The following is a 19,477-nucleotide window of genomic DNA, read 5'->3' on the forward strand; positions in this document are numbered from 1 at the left end:
GATTTAGCCTAACATTCCGAGTCGCTAGCGATCTCGGTTAGTCAGCTAGATCCATATCGGTTATTTTCCCAACAATATATAAAAACCCCTTGCAACTCTTCCATAGTGCCTCGTTATCAAGTACGTATGTATATTCATTATTGTCATTATGCAATACTATATTGCTGTACCGTAAAAGGTCTGGTTAACATTCGTCTTGGCCTAGCCTCCTTCGGTTTAACCTTTAGTAGTAGGCTATGCCTCTCGATCGAGGGCCACCCCAACCGGTTGCTATACCAACTACTGTGGGCCATAGGCCCAGTCACACTACCACCCCTACAGTGGTAGCCCACACAACCACTAATAGGTGGCCACCTCTGATCAGGCAGGTGGCCCAGCGATCACGACCGATAGGCTCGGCCCAGCCGAACCGTTGTAACTCGTGGTGTTTGGAAAGTTAAACCAGGTTTATCCTCAGTTTTTCCTTCTTATTAATTGAAGAGATTTTCATTATCTTGTGTAATATTATTAGTTAGTCTTGTATTCTTCATGTAGTCTGCTTTTATTGCTTCCTTATGCTCTAAAATAAGCATTAATTATTAAAGTTATATCTTGCTGTTTGGGTGTCCTTGTTCTTCTATAGTAATTGCTTGGTAAATATATGCATTTCCGTCATCATTTAAATAAATGTTTGGTAAATTGATTTTCTTTTAACTTAACTATACAAAGCATCAAGCAAACAGCAACGAAGGTAGTTAATTACGTTAATCCTGTAACTAGTTACTGCCTAGTTTGGTTATCTTCCAGCTTCGACCCCATTCCCAAAATACCTTGGAGCAGCAGTAGCTCGGAAGGAGAGGGACAGTGAAGACGTGACCACTACCTAGCACAGCGCGACTTTGAGATCGTTATTACGATCATACTAATCTTTCGTGCGGTGCATTATAAAGGAACTATGAAGAGCTAAAATGTATTTGTGACCTGGCCCATGTACCGAGGGTGGGGAGGAGAATAATGCTGCTTATTATCCACCTTAGGCCACCACCATTTTCCACGAAGAACAACTTGCCGACCAATGTCATCTAGTTGCCAATACGATTATTCGGCTTAATTTGGACCTAGAAAGGATAGCTGAAAATTTGAAGGTTCGTTGCAAATTTCGTTTGGTGCTTGTCATTTGCGATTTCAATTTCAGTAATTATTGTTGAACAATAACGTCCTAACAGAATTTCCCCATGGAATTTATCAGAGAATCATATTCGATTGTACGGTACCCATGTATGTAATTATATTTACCAACTAAGCCTATTATATAACTGTCTTTTGGGCCTTCATTTACAGGCAACATTAATATTTCTGGAGCTAGCATAGTACTTTTACTTATATTTACCAGGTAGTAATTTATATTTTTCAAACCATAATATTCTATTTATGGTCTGCCAGGTTAACCCAGTAACTACTTGTTCATCCCAGATAGTTTTGCTTAGCCTCTCAATCTTGTGTTTCGTTGCCTCATTGTTTTACGTATGTTAAATGGACATGCCCATATATCTGCATTGCTCTTGAGCATTTAGAGGTTTACTTTATATATATATATATATATATATATATATATATATATATATATATATATATATATATATATATATATATATATATATATATATATATATTTTACTTGAGTCAATTTCTTGATAGTTTTACATGAAATTTTATGAAGTTAATTTGATTAGGAGTCCCTTCTTACATTAGGATTTCCCTATATTTTAGATTCTCTTGATTTATTCTGAAACTGAGTTGGCAGCAGGGCCAGCACCATCCCTCTACCTCGTATGGTTTGGGATTACCTGTTGCAAACCAGGAAGCAAGGATATTCACAACAGTTTGATAGATAATTAATTGATAAATTAAACTGTAGAATTTATTATTAAATTTTTAAGTTTTTTTTTTTGGGGGGGGCCCCTCTAACTGTGGAATTGGGGCAGGAGCCTTGCTCCCACCTCCTCAGTAGAGGTAGGCAACGCCAGATATGGAATTATCTTCCCCTGATCCGCCACCTCGGTCCGTTCCACAGCCAGTGGCTAGGACAAAGAGAAACGAGACTTCAAGTGAGCTAAGCCTTGAGGGACCGTACAGTGAACAACTCCGGACCCTTGCGGTGCCGACAGAGAGTGACTCACCCTCACATCTGCCACCGGAGTGTTGCATTAAACCTGCCATAGCTCAGTTCTCAATCTTTGGAGATCATGTAGGCGCCTACGTTCATACGTAGCCTTCCGCTCCGGCCAGCCATAGAGTTGAGGTCTGTCCTCCTCCTAGTCCGGCGGATATCGGATCTCAAGTATTAGACCTACATTGAACCCAGGAGCGGGATCGAGAGCAGGCGGTTAGATATTAATTAAAGTTAGTCAGTGAATTGAATATGTTAATGAGTAAGACTTGAACATTATCTAGTTTAAGTTGCATATCCTTGCCGGAGTAGCTCCGGCCCTCCTTGAGGCTGATACTCATTAATAATTACTATTACAGAAGGTGTGCTGCCAGTCGACGGGGTGCTCCGCCTCCCTCGGCGAGACCATTGGGCACAAGGTGTGTCGCTCCCACGCCAACTGCTCCGTCCCCTTCGAAGGCGAGGAGGGGCAGCTTCCTTACATGGTCTGGCACCCGGAGGCTTGCACCGTCTGTTATGAGATGGTGAAGCTTCTCATGAACGAGCAGGTAAGCATCTTAATCCCCCCCCCCCCCCCACCCCCCCTTTTTTTCATGATGAAAATTTGTGAGAAACCATGTAACAAAATTGTTTAACAAACTGGTTTCCTATTTCGGGAAGGTTAATTCCCTTTTCCTCCCCGACAGACGGCCGAGGAGGCCCACCATAACGCGAGGACGGACCTGAGGCGCTGGGTCTCCGGGTACGGAAGGAACGCGCCATCAGGCCACCCCTACATCTTGGATGCCAGCCTGGGAGCCCTTTTGTTCAAGGGGTCCCCCTCTGCATCAGTCCAACCATGTCTGGCGGCTCCAATTATCAACGCCATCCGGGCAGAGACGGCACCCCTGCCGGATGACCAAGAGGATTTGATGGCGGATGTGGCTGCCATCAACATTCATACCGAACCAATGACCCTGGGAGAGTGGGTAAGTCGTGAGGTAAGTGAGGCAGGTAGTCTCCTTAGCCCAACTCCTTCTTCCTCTTCTTTCCGGGGCTTCTCCAAGTCCGCCCCTACTTGGGACAGCTCACAGTCGGCTCGTCCCAAGGAAAAATCAGTGAGACCGAAATCACAGCCCAAGGGATCAAAGCCAACTCTGTCAGCAGCGACTGAGTCATCTCCGGCCCCACGGTCGTCAACATCTTATGACAAGTCGCCTATTGCCAAGGGTTCTCTCCCTTCTAAGGGATCGAGATCAAAGTCCGCCAAACTCAAGGCGGCGGAGTCCGGCGTAGACCATGAACTGCTCGCTAACCTTCTATTGTCGAGGGTTAGGGAAGCAGTAGACGAGAGGTTCGAGTCGTTGCGACGCGCCTCCGGAGCTGATGTCTCTGGCCAGTCAGTTTCTGACATGGTGGCTGAGCAAATCAAACCTTTGCAGGAGATGATGACCGGATTTCTCCACTCCGGATCTCCGGCGCTGGCGATGGCGGTGCCGGATGCTTCCAAACTTCCCCCCTTCCATAAAAACAATCCGTGGCGGCTTGCTATGCATGCCCCATACGTAGATGGGAAGCTAACCATCGAAGGGTGCGGGACCCGGCCACTGGAAGACTTTTGAGCTTTTCCCGAAAGGTCTCCAGTTCCCCTTCCCCGGGTTTGTCAGACTAGCGGAGCACGCACTAGTGAGAGTGGACAAGGTCCCAAAGGAGACGGTGATCTTCCCGAGGGACCAAGCCCAAGCTGTCTGGGCACTCACCATGTCCGAATGAGAGTGCGTTAACACCAGGTTAACGCCTCACAAGGGCACATACACCATGTTTGTGACCCTGGATCGAGTCCCGTCACACTGCACCGACAAGGTGGCGGAGTTAACTCTGCAAGCCATAGCGGAGGATAAACCTCTCCCGGCTTTAAAAGAGACAGAGGCTACCTCCCTTCTCTTTCCTGCGAGTAGGGAATTTTGGAACGAAGCCCCGGCCACGTTGGCAGGTAAACTGGATGCGGACTGTGCCTCCACCTTATTTTCTGAGATGCTGCCAAAACTTCCGGAGAACTGATTCAAACAGAAACTTCCGGAGAACCTGATTAAAACAGAGTTTGAGGCAAGGTCGAGACTAGCAAGGTCTATCAACTCCATCACCTCGGCGGAGTTGGTAGCCACGACCTACCGGGACGAGCAAGTATTCCAGGTCCTGACGAAAAGTCTATTACAGACTTTCCAGTCAGACCTATACGAATTTGGAATAGCAAGGCGAACTTGCAGGAAATACGTCCTGGCGGAGGCTTCCATCAGACATGAACCTAACAGATTGATAAAGGAGTCAATCTGGGGAGAGAACCTGTTCCCTCAGGTAGAGGTAGACAATGTCTTGTGGGAAGCCTCTGGAGCCAACCAAAGCCTCCGGGTCCGGTGGGGACTTCCCTTCAAACGGAAGTTTGAAGCATCCGGACATCAAGCTAGGGCAAAGAAGAGGCCGAGGAGGTACAATCCCTATAAGCCCTCTCGACCACAGATAATTGTTTAGGCGGTCCCAATATCACAAGTTGGGAAGCCCTCAACATCGAAGGCTCAGCCATAGCAGCAGTTTGTTCTGCTACAGACTCCGCCGGCCCAGCAACCATCAACCTCCACAGCCATCATAACCCCCCACCCCCCTTTAACCCCGCCTATGAAGCTAGGGAATCATTTCGTAGCTACAATAGGCATGCGGGTAGCAGTAGAGCCAGAGGCAGCTCCCGGCTACGAAGCGGCTCAAGGGGTAGAGGTTTCCAAGGAGGCAGAGGGTACAAACCTGCAGCCAACCAGTGAGAGACCGCAGGTAGGAGGGAGATAATATCTTTTTCAAGACCATTGGACCTTCAGTCCATGGGCGCACAGTACAATCTCCAAGGGCCTGGGATGGAAATGGAAGAAAGGGCCCCCACCACCAATAAACTTCTTCCAGATCTCAACAGCGGACCTGGTAGAATATACCAAAGATCTCCTACAAAAGAAGGCCATAAAGAAAGTAAGGAGACTAAAATTTCAAGGACGTCTGTTTACTGTTCCAAAGGAGGACTCAGACAAAAGAAGAGTGATTCTGGACTTGTCAAGGCTCAATTCATACATTCTTTGCGACAAGTTCCGTATGCTGACAGTCTCGCAGGTGCGGACCTTACTTCCTTGTGGGGCCGTCACCACCTCTATAGATCTTACAGACGCTTACTATCATGTTCCGATAGCAAGGAACTTCTTTCCGTACCTAGGCTTCAGGCTAGGGAACAAGGCTTACTCATTCAGAGTCATACCGTTCAGGCTCAACATCGCCCAAGATATTCACCAAGTTAGGAGAGACGATAGTCCAAGAACTAAGAACCAAGGGGATAATGTTGGTAGCCTACCTGGACGACTGACTCATTTGGGCAGCCAGCGTCGAGGAATGCCGCAGGTCGACAGCCAAAGTAATAGAACTCTGAGTTTCTGGGATTCCAGATAAACAAGGAGAACTCACGGCTGGAACCGGCTTCCCACTTTCAATGGTTGGGAATCCAATGGGACCTAATAAAACACAAGCTATCCCTTCCACCCAGGAAGGCCAAGCAAATAGCTGTGGCTACAAAACAGTTCCTCAGGAACAAAAAGGCCTCTCGTCGTACCCAAGAGAGAATCCACGGTTCGCTACAATTTGCATCAATAACAGAAGTCCTACTAAGAGCCAGATTGAAGGATATCAATCGAGTCTGGAGGAAGAGAGCCAACATCAATCTCAGAGACAAGATCTCAGTAATTCCACCCATCCTAGCAAAGAGGCTTCGCCCATGGACGAAGCACAGGAACCTAACCAAGGCAGTACCACTGCAAATCCCTCCGCCGTCTTTGACAATTCATACAGATGCGTCACTGAGTGGCTGGGGGGATACTCTCAGTACAAGAAGGTTCAAGGGATATGGTCGGATACGTTCCGCCAGTTCCACATCATTGTGCTAGAAGCTATGGCAGTTTTCCTAACCTTAAAGCGACTAACTCCGGCCAGGAACAGCCATGTGAGGATAGTCTCAGACAGCCTAGTGGTGGTACACTGCATAAACAGAGGAGGTTCCAGGTCAAGCAAGCTGAATCATGTGCTGATTGCAATATTTGCTTTGGTGGCGAAGAGTCATTGGCACCTGTCAGCAACCCATCAGGCAGGAGTCAAGAATCGGAGTGGTCCCTGGACAAGAACTCATTCCAGTGGATTTACAACCAAATCCCGGACCTTCAAGTAGACTTATTTGCCACAGAATCCAACCACAAGCTGCCATGCTATGTGGCTCCCAACCTGGACCCTATAGCCTATGCCACAGATGCGATGACCATAGATTGGAACAACTGGCAGAAGATTTATCTATTCCCTCCGGTGAATCTTCTGTAATTGGGCATGTAATTGACTGGGAGGGAGCAAGAGTAATTTACAAAGACAATAACGCAAGTAGACGCAGAGTAGTTGAAGGGGCTCTTATTAATATTTTAAACGTGTTTGATTTTAACAAATCATTTACCCAAGAGGATACATTTTTAAATTATTTGGTTCTTAAAACTGTAAATATTAGAACAGACGTTGTCTGCACCACTCCTACTGCCCAGGTTGTCTCTCTTTCTGCTGCCCAGGCATTGGAAGGAAGAACCCCCATTGCAGGTGCCGATGCAGAAGTTTTGGACGAGGCAACAGCCGAACACACAGAGGAGGTAGTTCAACCACGACGATTGGCTCGTCTTTTGGCCAGACATTTGAATGAGAGAATAACATAATTAAGATACAGGCAGTCCCCGTGTTACGACGGGGGTTCCGTTCTTAAGACGCATCGTAACCCAAAAATCGTCGTAAGCCGGAACGACAGTCTTGAAAACATGTCCACAGGGAAAATTTCACTAATTTGCAATTTTTCTTAGGGCCGTATCTCTAAAATTATCACTAATTTACTTTTTTCATGTGCAACACTGTGTATTCACAAATTACTGTATATTTTCATTAAAATACAAGAGAGAGAGAGAGAGAGAGAGAAGAGAGGAGAGAGAGAGAGTGTAGACGAGAGAGAGAGAGAGAGAGATAGAGAGAAGGAGAGAGAGAGATAGAGAGAAATAACCTTCCTTACGGTTTCAATAGATTGAAATGAACGTCTGTAGGCAACTTTTTCCCCCTCCCATAAATACATATATTTCTCCAGAGAGGAGAGAAAGAGAGGACTGTGCAATTATGTTTGTCTGTCTATCAGTTCTTTTGCTGAGAGCGAGAGAGATAAAAGGAAGAAATAGAAACACCAAATGTATGACAAGTATCTTGTGGAGAGAGAGAGAGAGAGAGAGAGAGAGAGAGAGAGAGAGAGAGAGAGAGAGAGAGAGAGAGAGAGAGAGAGAGAGAGAGAGTTGTCATTACAGTATTTAAAAGAGAGAAATGGAATGATTATTGTATTTAAAATACTCAGATATGAATTTTGTACTTACAGTTCATAGTATTATTATTGGAAAATATTAATGATAAACTTATTACATACATGTCCATGAAAATTATCTCATCTCAGTAAGAGAGAGAGAGAGAGAGAGAGAGAGAGAGAGAGAGAGAGAGAGAGATTACATAAAACCATTAAATTCGTTGACCATTGTATGGCATCGTTAAGCTCCGAGTGTCACTGGAGTTGAGGTAGCGAAATTGATACAGAAAAAGACAAACGGAAGAATTTTCTTTTGAAATTAGTTATCGTATTATTACTACTTCATTATTATTATTATTTATTATTATTTGAAAATATAATAAACACGTGCATCTACCATAAAAATTCTCTCATCTCAGTAAGAAAGAGGAATTATCCTTACAAGTGAAATGGAAAGGTCATTTTCATCTCTTTAATATATGACCATTATGATTTTTGTAACTAAAGTTTTGTATTCATTAATTTTAATTTTATTATTATTATTAGTTATTATTGAAATTATTAGTTATTAAATAAAGCTGAAATTATCCAATAAAACTTTTTAAACATTTTACATAGATACCATAAACAAATTCTTTCATCTCGGTAAAAGAAGAGAGAGAGAGTGTTTTAGAGAGAGGAGAGTGTTTTATCTCTCTCTGTTCTCTCAAAAAATACTTATAACGCTTCCAGCGAAAGAAAGGGAGGGAGTTACCCACTATTGACACATTATTATCTTGTGTGGCAAAAAGAGAGAGAGAGAGAGAGAGAGAGAGAGAGAGAGAGAGAGAGAGTTAACCTTAATTAAAAGTGACATGGATAGATTAGTACGTATTGTATTTCTTTAAAATACTATCACATATGAATTTTGTAATTACAGTTATTATTATTATTATCATTATCATTATTATTTGAAAGTATTAAAAACAAATAGTACAAGTACACAAAAAATCTCGAGTCTCAGTAAATGAGAGAGAGAGAGAGAGAGAGAGAGAGAGAGAGAGAGAGAGAGAGAGAGAGAGAGAGAGAGAGTGAGAGAGAGAGATTTCAGGACCACATGATTGCAACACTGCAGCTCTTCCCCCTCCTGGCTGTCACAGAACTTGATATCTGAGAAACGGTTACTGGAAGTTACTTGAAGAAGACTGGGATTTCCTTCATTCTTCCATAATTTTTTAAATATAAGCTAAAATCTTACTAATTCACTGTGGTATTTTCTTTAATGAATTGATATTGTTGCTGTATAAATAAATATTAATATTTGAAAATAGTAAATCATTTATTTATCATACAAAAAAACAAACATCTTTGTAGTAGAGAGAGAGAGAGAGAGAGAAATTATTATTTTTATTATGTGATATCATTTCAACTTATTAAACTTACTAATACAGTATTAATCAAAATTAATATTTTGAAAATTGTAGCAAATCATTTTTGTATTATAAAAATGTATTTAGTCATGAAATAAACATCAAATACATAATTAGTGATTATTTTTCGTCGGAAAATACAAAGAAAGAGAGATAGAGAGAGAGAGAGAGAGAGAGAGAGAGAGAGAGAGAGAGAGAGAGAGAAACTGTGCTAAACTATAAAGGATTCTTATCATAGTATGAATTTTTTAAAAGCGTCGTAAACTCGAAGCGTCGGAAGCGTCAACGTCGTAACCTCGGAACAAGCGTCGTAACCCAGGGCGGCGGATTTTTCAATGAATATTAAGAAAAAGAGATAACCTCGGAAACGTCGTAAGCCGGACCCGTCGTAACCGAGGGACCACCTGTATATATGTTATATATATTATATATATATATATATAATATATATATATCTATATATATATATATATACATATTGTTATACGATCACAAGTAACACGTGAAGATTGTATATCAAGAGACAGCAGGAAAAATGAAAAAACAGCAGTAACCTAGCGCTTTCGTGTATTCTTGACACACCTCATCAGGGTACAATATATATATTGTACCCTGATGAGGTGTGTCAAGAATACACGAAAGCGCTAGGTACTGCTGCTTTTCATTTTTCCTGCTGGCTCTTGATATATATACATATATATATATAGTGGTCCCTCCACATACGAAAGGCTCAACTTACGAAAAACTCGAGATACGAAAGCAAATACGAAAAATTTTACAGCTCTACATACGAAAAGTTTTCAAGATACGAAAGGTTGTTGCTGTAAAGTCCCGAGATTCGCCCGGACCACCGAGAACAATTTTAAAACTCCCTCGCCACCAGCTGAGCAAACTCGCCACCATCCTCCCGCTTTCCCATTGGTTCCTGATGCTAGTCACCCCATAAGATCCTGCTCTCCTATTGGTCAGCATCTACCCCTTGTGCTTCAAGTATTCTATTGGTAAAAGGATGCTGTAAATTGAAAAACTTATTCATGCAACACAGTTTAATAAAAAAAAAAAAAAACATTAGGTAAAGCTAGAATAAAGAATAGAAATGAATGGTTATTATACTGTTTGGTGGTTTCAGTAGTTGAAGAGAGATAATGAAAATTTATGGCTTACTGTGTAAAGTGATTGCTTGGCGATCGTTCGATACTCGTAAGTGCTGGATGTAAACAGAAGTTTGGAAGCTTTTTTTTTTTTTTTTATTATAGTTAATGGTTACTTAATAATTATTTGAAATGAGTTTCATGCAATATATTTAATAAAAAAAATTGTGAATTAGATATCAAAAAATATAAAATAAATCAGACTGCCAACAAATATATAGAATCTTCTTCTGTTTTAATATTACGTTACGTATATGTTTCATCATAGCTGTCAGTAACTCGGTATCTCCATAGGTAAGATAGAATAAAGAATAGAAATGAATGGTTATTATACTGTTTGGTAGTTTCATTAGTTGAAGAGAGATACTAATGAAAATTTATGGCTTACTATGTCCTATGAAAAATGATTGCTTGGCGTTCGTTCGGTACTCGTAAGACGGTAAGAGCTGAATGTAAATAATCGATTGGAAGGTTTTTTTTTGTTTGTTTGTGTATTATAGTTAATGATTAATTAATAATTATATGAAATGAGTACATACTGATAATTTATAAATTTTATTGGCATATTCTAAGCTTTTAGCTTCTTGGGTTTAGATGTCAGAATCATAGACTAGGCTACAGTAGCAACCGCTAACATAGGGTAGGCTTATTGCTAAGGGACATATGCTAAAGTCCTAACATATGCAGTAAAAATGGGGTTGAACATTACATGCAGTTGAATATTACTCAAGTATGTACAATATTTTGCCTTTTTGGAGTCATATTTCTTCCGTCGGATCGGCGTCGTAACCCTAGAACGTGTTTTAGGCCTGGAAATATAATTTACTGGGGTGTTTTAGGAGGGCTTGGAATGGATTAGCCATTTTACATGTAAAATGTGGTCCAAGATACGAAAACCTCATGATACGAAGGGCGCCTCGGAACGGATTAATTTCGTATCTCGAGGTACTACTGTATATACATATATATATATATATATATATATATATATATATATATATATATATATATATATATATATATATATATATATATCTGTGTAGTGTAGGCTAGGCTACCCGATATGTAAAGTTGGCACTGATAGAAATGAAAGAAGAGGTGAAGGGAGCGTTAGAGAGAATGGTTAAGAAAATGGACGAAAAATTCGGGGTAATGATGAATGCAGTGCAAGAGATGATGCAGGAAATGATGAAAGGGTTGGAATACATTGGGGAAAGGGCTGAGAGTGATTTAGATAGGGATGAGTGGAAACAGGTTGGTAGAAAGAAGGGTAAGAAGAGCGTAATCAGGAGTATGGACGAGAGTATGGAAGTGAATTCGCTGTATTTGGAAGAGGGAAAGAGGGGTCAGAATAGAAGTAGCGAAAGTGAGAGTGAGAGCGAGCGGGAAGTACGAAAGGCTGTGAATATGAGAGAGGTACCCCGATGTGCACAATACGAGGAATATGGTAGTAGGGACATAAGGGACTTTTTTGAGGAATATGAGAAGTATTGTGAGGCAAAGTATGGGGATAACAAGAGAGTCTGGGCAAGAGAGTTAGGTAGCTTTTTGACGGGATTTTTGTTGAGTATGTATGGGGTAATGATGAGTGTAGGGAATGTGCAGTATGAGAGTGTGAAAGCTAGGATTGTAGAACAGGCAAAGAGGATAAAAAGTAGTGTTAGATATAGGAGAAAGCAAGAGTTTGAAGAGGCAAGAATGAATGTTGGTGAGTCGTTGTCAATGTATGTCTTTATGTTAGAAACATTAGCCAGGAAAAAGTATGGGGACAAAGGGATAAATGAGTGTAAGGAGTTAGTGCAAAAGTTGTTGGCGACTGTACCAGTGTATATGAGTTTATGAATCTGAAACGTAAGGAGAAAATGCGATGGACGAATGGTTGACATGGAACGACATTTTAGAAATAGTAGACGATTACGAGTTAGATAGGTGTATGAAAGAGAGTTGAAGTTATGGAGGAGTTATGGAGTTCCATTTGACAACGTCTGTGAGAGAGAGAGAGAGAGAGAGAGAGAGAGAGAGAGTGTAATTCCTGTATGGATGGTTAACGACTGTATTGGCTGTTAGTGAGTTCTAGCTGGGTTGTCTGCTGGTAGAGATCAGAGTTCTGGTTTTTTTTTTTGAGTCAGTCTTTGGTGAGAGCTGGTGATGATAAGTAGTTTAGACCAGTTTATTGGAGGAATTGAAAGTCAGCTAAGTTGTGTTTTGTTGTTGTTTAGTTTTTTTTTGTTAGTCGATATTGTTTGTTTAGAGTTGTTGTGCCTGTGCTGTTGTGATTTTATGTGTTGTTTGTGCAGTGGTCTTTTGTTGTGTTGTTGAGTTTTTGGTTGTTTGCTGTGTTGTTAGGTTGTGATTGTGTTGTTGTTGGGTTGTAGTCCTTGGGTGTTGTTGTGTTGGGTTGTGGTGTTGTGGTTCTTGGTTGTTGTTGTTGGTGTTGTTGTTTATATCTCTGTGACCTCGACCAGCGGACAGCACAGGATAGCCCGGAGTAACTGGATTGATTGGTAAGTACATGTTTTGTTTTTTCGTTTGTTTTTGTATAGTGTTGGTAGGTACATGTGTTTTGTTTTTTGTTTTGTTTTGTATAGGTGTAGGTCAATTGTCCTGCTGTATTTGTTGTGTAAAGAAGAAAGTGTGACTGAGGGTGGGTTTGGCAGGTGGATCGATTAGGTTAATGTGGGGAGGGTTTTGCACTTGTTTTTTAGCTTGTGATCCCACCACATTATTTTTTGGCGCCTGAACAGGGACTGTTGGTTCAGCAGCTGCAGGGCAATTGGGGTATTGAATAGTGTGCTTGGTGGAGAAAGTGAGGATGGAAGGGTTGAAGGAGATAGAGAGGCTGAAGGAGGAGCTAAGGTTGGCGAGGGAAGCTAAGGGAAGGTTGGAAGTGGAGAATGAGAGGTTAAGGGTAGAGTGTGATGAACTGAAGAATGAGTTAGAGGAAATGAGAGGAATGCTAAGGAGTGCAAAAGTGGAAATGAAAGAAGAGGTGAAAGGAGCGGAAGAGAGAATGGTTGAGAATTTGGACGAAAAATTTGGGGTGATGATGAATGCAATGCAAGAGATGATGCAGGAAATGATGAAGGGATTCGTGGGAGAGGGAGCTGTAGGAGGTAGGCCTACTGTACTGGGTATTGTGACAAGGCCAGGAGTGGTAAAGGAAGCGAAAGAGCGAGTGGATGAGTGTACGAGCGAAGAAGGTGATTCGGTTGTGATAGGTAAGGGAAAGAAGGGGAAGACACAGGATAAGGATAAACCTGAGGACAAGAATAAGAGGGGGGCTGAGGAAAAGAAGACTAAGGGAAAGAAGGTTAGTAAGGGTGATGGACAGGATGAGACTAGGACAGAATACATTGGGGAAAGGGCTGAGAGTGATTTGGATAGCGGTGAGTGGAAACAGGTAGGTAGAAAGAAGGGTAAGAAGAGCGTAGTCAGGGGTATGGACGTAGGTATGGAAGTGGATTCGCTGTATTCGGAAGAGGGAGAGAGGGATCAGAATGGAAATAGCGGAAGTGAGAGTGAGAGTGAGCGGGAAGTACGAAAGGCTGTGTATATGAGAGGGGTACCCCGATGTGCACAATACGAGGAATATGGTAGTAGGGAGATAGGGGACTTTTTTAGGGAATATGAGAGGTATTGTGAGGCAAAGTATGGGGATAACAAGAGAGTCTGGGCAAGAGAGTTAGGTAGCTTTTTAACAGGATTTTTGTTGTATATGTATAGGGTAATTATGAGTGTAGGGAATGTGCTGTATGAGTGTAAAAGCTAGGATTGTAGAACAGGCAAAGAGGATAAAGAGTAGCGTTAGATATAAGAGAAAGCAAGATTTTGAGGAGGCAAGAATGAATGTTGGCGAGTCGTTGTCGATGTATGTCTGTAGGTTAGAAATATTAGCTAGGAAAAAGTTTGGGGATGAAGGGATGGGATAAATGAGTGTAAGGAGTTAGTGCGAAAGTTGTTGGTGACTGTACCAGAGAGTGTATATGAGTTTATGAATCTGAAACGTAAGGAGAAAATGCGATGGACGAATGAAAGGTTAACATGGAACGACATTTTAGAAATAGTAGAGGATTACGAGTTAGATAGGTGTATGAAAGAGAGCAGAAGTGTTAGTGTTAGGACTGAAGTAGCTGAGGTTGTATCAGAGTTTAGAAGCTATAGGGAGGCAGTTTTGGAAGGGCTGAGGCGAATGGCAGAGCGAGTGGTAGATAGGAGCGTTAGGGCAAGTAACGTGAGTGCAATTAGCCCTAAAGAGATAGGAGTGCGAGTGTTGGAAGAGTAGGGTCAGTTAGTTGTGACCGAGAGCAGCAGTGTTATAGAATGTGGTAAGCCAGGACACAGGAAGAATGAATGTCGCTGGGCGTTAGGAGCATGCTTCGGGCGTGGGCAAACGGGGCATTTAGTGAGCGAGTGTAAGAAAAATAGGGATATTAAATGTTATAGGTGTGGACAGGCAGGGCCCATAGCTAGTGGATGTCGGGGTACCCCTATGAATGTAGTTTGCGGCAACTACGGGAAGAACGGACACTATGCTAGGATGTGTAAAGAACAGCGTGCGAAGTGTGTTGAATGTGGAATGGAAGGTCACGTGGCAAGTGTGTGTAGGCAAAAGAGGATGAGTCAGGCTGGGAATTTGGGAAGCTAGGTGTTAAGGGGATTCAGTTGGGTGGGTCCTCTAGTATGCGACAGTATGTTCAGGAGAATGTGATGAGTGAGTAGTTGATGGTGAATAAATGTGAGCCGAGTGTCAGTGAGCAAATGGGTCTGGAAGATCGGCAGTTGGTGTTGGTTGAGTGTGGAAGAAAGCGGAAAAAGACAAGGAAGGGGAATGAAAGGGAGAAATGTGAACTGCATGATAGAGGGATTAGTGTTAGAGTACAATTGGTGGATAAGGCATGTAATACGGATGACTTTGAGGGGGGAATGATACATATAGCGTGTGTGGGTTTGAATTGTCAGGGTTTAGTGAAGTTTCACCGGGAAGGGAATCAGGTGGTAAGGATGTAGTTGGCAGTATGAATGAGTCTCTTCGAGAGTTTGGCAGGAGTGTAAATGAGGTAAGTGATTTGGTGGCAGAGTTGCAAGAGATGTTGGGACCAGAGTTGGAAGGGGTATATGAAATAGTGAATGGGATCTGGGAGGATGGTAGTGAGGGAGATGGTAATGGGAGTCTGACTAGAAGTGGTCTGGGAGAAGTTGATGGCAGTGTAACGGAGAGTGTGTATGAGTGTGCTGGCGCTGTTAGCTGTTGGAGTTCTGTTTCTGTGTTTTTTTGGGCAGTCTTTAGTCAGAAGCTGTGAGAGACTAGTTTGGGCAGCAGTCTGGTGAAGGCATTGAGATTTGTTTGAGTTGTGTTTTGTTGTTAGTTATTGTTAAGTTTGGTGTTGTTAGTGGGTGTGTGTGTGTGTGTTGTTTTTTGTGTTTTTTTGTGTTAGTAATTGTTTGTGCAGTGGTCTTGTGTTGTGGTTGAGTTCCTTGTTGTTTGCTGGGTTGTTGGGTTGTGGTTGTTCCTTGGTTGTATGCTGTGTTGTCAAGTTGGGGTTGTGTTCCTTGGTTGTTGTTGTGGTTCTTGGGTGTTGTGTTGTTGGGTTGTGGTCCTTGGTTGTTGTGTTGATGTTATAGTTGTGAGGTTGTGGTCTTTGGTTGTGGTGTTGTGGTTCTTGGTTTTTGTCTTGTGGTTGTTAGTGTTCCAGTGACCTTGATCAGCAGACAGCACAGGATAGCCTGGAGTTGGGTAAGTACATGTGTTTTGAGAGTTGTTGTTGTTGTTGTTGTTTTTTTTTTTTTTTTTTTTTTTTTCTGTGTTGGTATAGGTTAATTGTCCTGCATGAATTCTGTAGTGTAAAGAGGATAGTGTGACTGAGGGTGGGTTTGGCAGCTGGAGTGATTAGGTTTATGTGGGGGGGGGGATTTGCCCAGCAGTTTTAAAGCTTGTGATCCTGCCACATCATGCTAAACTACAAATTTTTAAGTCATTTAAAAGTTCTTTGCATAGGATTTAACTTGCTAAATTTCAAACAAGGCAATTTGCCTTTTGGCTCAGGTATTGGAATGAGAGGTGGCTAAGGTGGGCCATAAATGGAAAGACATTCAACTTTGTAAGTTAGGAAAAATGCAAATTACTTTAAGAATTTGTAGTTTGTTGCTACACAAATACAAACTTTTAAGTGTTTACGTATGAGACTTACCTTTTGGTGGGTGGATTCTGGGTAAGTCTCTGAAATAACTGGTGGTTCTGCTCACTTTTGAGACCTGAGGAAGGAGTCCTGTGCCTCTGATCTGTTGACCAAATGGAATGTTAAACTACCAGACTTCTGGTCCTCTTGAATGAATGTGTTTGTGTCATTATTTCAAAAAGGGCTTGGATGAACCCTAAGTGTTGGAGAGAATAAAAGGCTAAAACAACCTCCAGGTTTGTTTCATTGTCAGCCCCTCACTCCATCGCTAGAGAGAGAGAAAGAGAGGAGAGAACTAATAATCTAATAATCTGCTCTAGATTATGGAAGAGAAAGTGACTTCCAGGGGCTGGTACGGGTGCCACGGGGGTCAGTTTGTAACCCCACGCAGTGATACAAGGGACTGGTATCTGTATCAGGAGGTCTGTGGAATCCAGTGCAGCAATAGAAGGGCATTTACTGGCCTGGGAAAGTGACGTCCTAGGACCATTCCGGTGACATGGGGGCCCTTGGAACCCGAGCACCTGTTGCTCCTGTGACACGGGAGTACGTGGAACCCCAGGCAATGGTTCCCGCTCCCGTAGACTGATCAGGAGAGCATACGAGAGATCCCTTGACCTTTTCCATGGAAGATTCATGACTGCTGGAAGCCCTATGGGTCTTCTTCCAGCTGGGAGAAACTTCTTCCTCCCCTTGCTAGCACTGAAAGAAGGGGAGGAGGCATAGGCACACAAAGACGACGACAAAGATGATGAAGCCACTTTGCAACTTTTCCTCTTAGATCTCTTCTTACAGTCGCAGCAGACCTTTACAAAGGAAGTGGAGGACATACCCCAAGGAGGGGAGGAAGTAGGGGACAGGATCGCAGGAACCAGTGCCGTACTTGGTGGCCTGGATCTGGTAAACATCGTGACCGCAGCTGTAGTTACAGTCAAGGAAGCAACAGCCACTCGAGGGGTACTGGAGGACCTCAAGTGTGAAATTAAGCCATCCAAGGAAGGCTCCAACAGGGGGCCTAGGGAAGACCATAATACCCCAAGCTCCTCACGCTCTGAGGGGGAATTTTCCCCCCAAACGTCGTACTGGGTCATAGCCCCTACTCCGACTCTACCAACAAAGCAACAGGAGACTGTGAATGGGAGACAGCTCCCTTAGGAGTGGTAACAACAGGAGTCAGTTTTGCCAAGAGCAAGAAGGAATCGAGAGAAGCCTTGGCATCACCGGAGGTGTGTTGTAATCCGAAGATGCCGGAGAAGTCCTCTTCTCTCTCCTCCTTCCCCAAGTACACTGCATCCTCTGTTCTGATGGCTAAACACAACTACACTTATGTATCACAAGTATTCACAAACAAAAACAAAAAATATGGCAAGTCAAATGGTCAATAGGCAGGGTAGACGTTTACATTCGATGGCAGCTGAAAGTAAAGTGAGTTTGTACCGACAGGTGGACGGACTCCCATCCCTACCATTAGTAGCTAACAACAGTGTCTTGCTTAAAGTTTAAAAAGCTGTTCCCAGCTCGTGCTGTAAGTAATATCCTAATGTAAAGACCAAAGGTTTCCATATGAGAAGGAACACAACAACATTACGCCACTGATTACACATTATTCTGACTTGCGCCGGATTTCCACCTACGAGAAACATTAGGAAAGGGTCTCTGTCGTAACTTGGGGACTACCTGTGCTCTTGTATAACAAACGGAGGTTCATACCCTCGTAGGAACAAATGATTTTGTCTTTTCAATTCTGATGCCAAGAGAGCTTAAGCCTAAACCATTAGAAAGTTCCCAACCTCAAGAGTTAAACCTGAAACCATACATGAACGAAATTACTCATAAACATACAAATAATCTTTTGAATACTTACAGCAAAATAAAATGAACGACAGTCCTCAAAAGTTCCCAACAAGACCAAGGAATGGAGTTCCTTTTTGACAATTATGTACCGTAACTTCAATTTCCGAGGACCTCTCACTCACCAAGTCTGCATTTGGTGCTTCGCAAATTGTCTGCAAGATAGAGAAAGTGATCATTATAAATACACAGGAAGTGTACTGAGCTTACATTAGTACAAAATTATATTAACGTTTTCCTCAGACCCCCACACGAATAGTTAGAACCTGTGAATAGTAGGAATCCCATATAAAAACGCTAAACACGGCCTATTTTCTTAGCTAAAACTCAAGAAAAATCCACAAAAAATTTTCATAACTGATTTTTTTAATAGTTCTATCATAAAAATTGCATTTCATAATGAAAAAATAAAAACGGGAATTTATGGATATTTTCATACAAAAATACAGCGAATATGTGAATTTCCAGCGAATAATGGGAGGAAATGTTCCAGAGAGAAATCCGAGAATGTGTAAGTCTGCGAATCCGGAGAATGTGAATACGGGGGTCCACTGAATCACTTATTGATGTTGCAATACCATGGGACACCATAGATAGATGCGAAAGGAAGAGAGAAAAGAAATTGATAAGAATCAAGACCAGAAAATAGAAATAAGAAGGATATGGGATATACCAGTGGAAATTGTAACCCATAATCATAGGAACACTAGGCTAGGTCCCAAGATTCCAGAAAAGGAACCAGGAAAAAAATGGATTTTGATGTAGGAAAAATCTATTTCTGGGCTCGGGCTGTGTCGTCCTGATGAAAGGTTTCCTTAGGCAGCTTTCTAGAGTACAAATACTGCTAAATATACCAGAGAAAAAAAGGGTATGTGGAGTTCCAACCCCCACTGCGACTATCCAATATGGATATCGTGTCTGTAACAGGGATGTATGCAAGCATAGCCACAGCTATCTTACCCTGCACAGATTTAACCTCATCTGCTAGGAAGGGATAACAATTAATATGAGGGAGCCATTACATCGCCTTTGTCTCCCGATATCAGTGTGCGTAGCTAGCGACGGACCTACGTCATTCCCTCAAGCCGGACTAGTTGCTTGGGGAGAATCCGTCAATGAGCAATCGGGGGGGAAGGCCTAACTATAACGGGTGGGTTCATCAGGAGGACACAGCTACCTCACCCAAAAATAGATTTTTCCTACATCCAAATCCATTTTTTGGGCTCGGGCTGTGTCGTCCTGATGAAAGTGTACCAGAGAAATTTGCATTGCTCAGAAGACTAAATTCGACCATTCCAGGAGCACCATCCTGAGAATGACTACTATTTGCATAAGGGGAGTGATATGAAAAGTCCATCCAACCAAGACAA

Source organism: Macrobrachium nipponense, chromosome 29 (genome assembly GCF_015104395.2).
Source record: "Macrobrachium nipponense isolate FS-2020 chromosome 29, ASM1510439v2, whole genome shotgun sequence".
Taxonomy (NCBI): Eukaryota; Metazoa; Arthropoda; class Malacostraca; order Decapoda; family Palaemonidae; genus Macrobrachium; species Macrobrachium nipponense.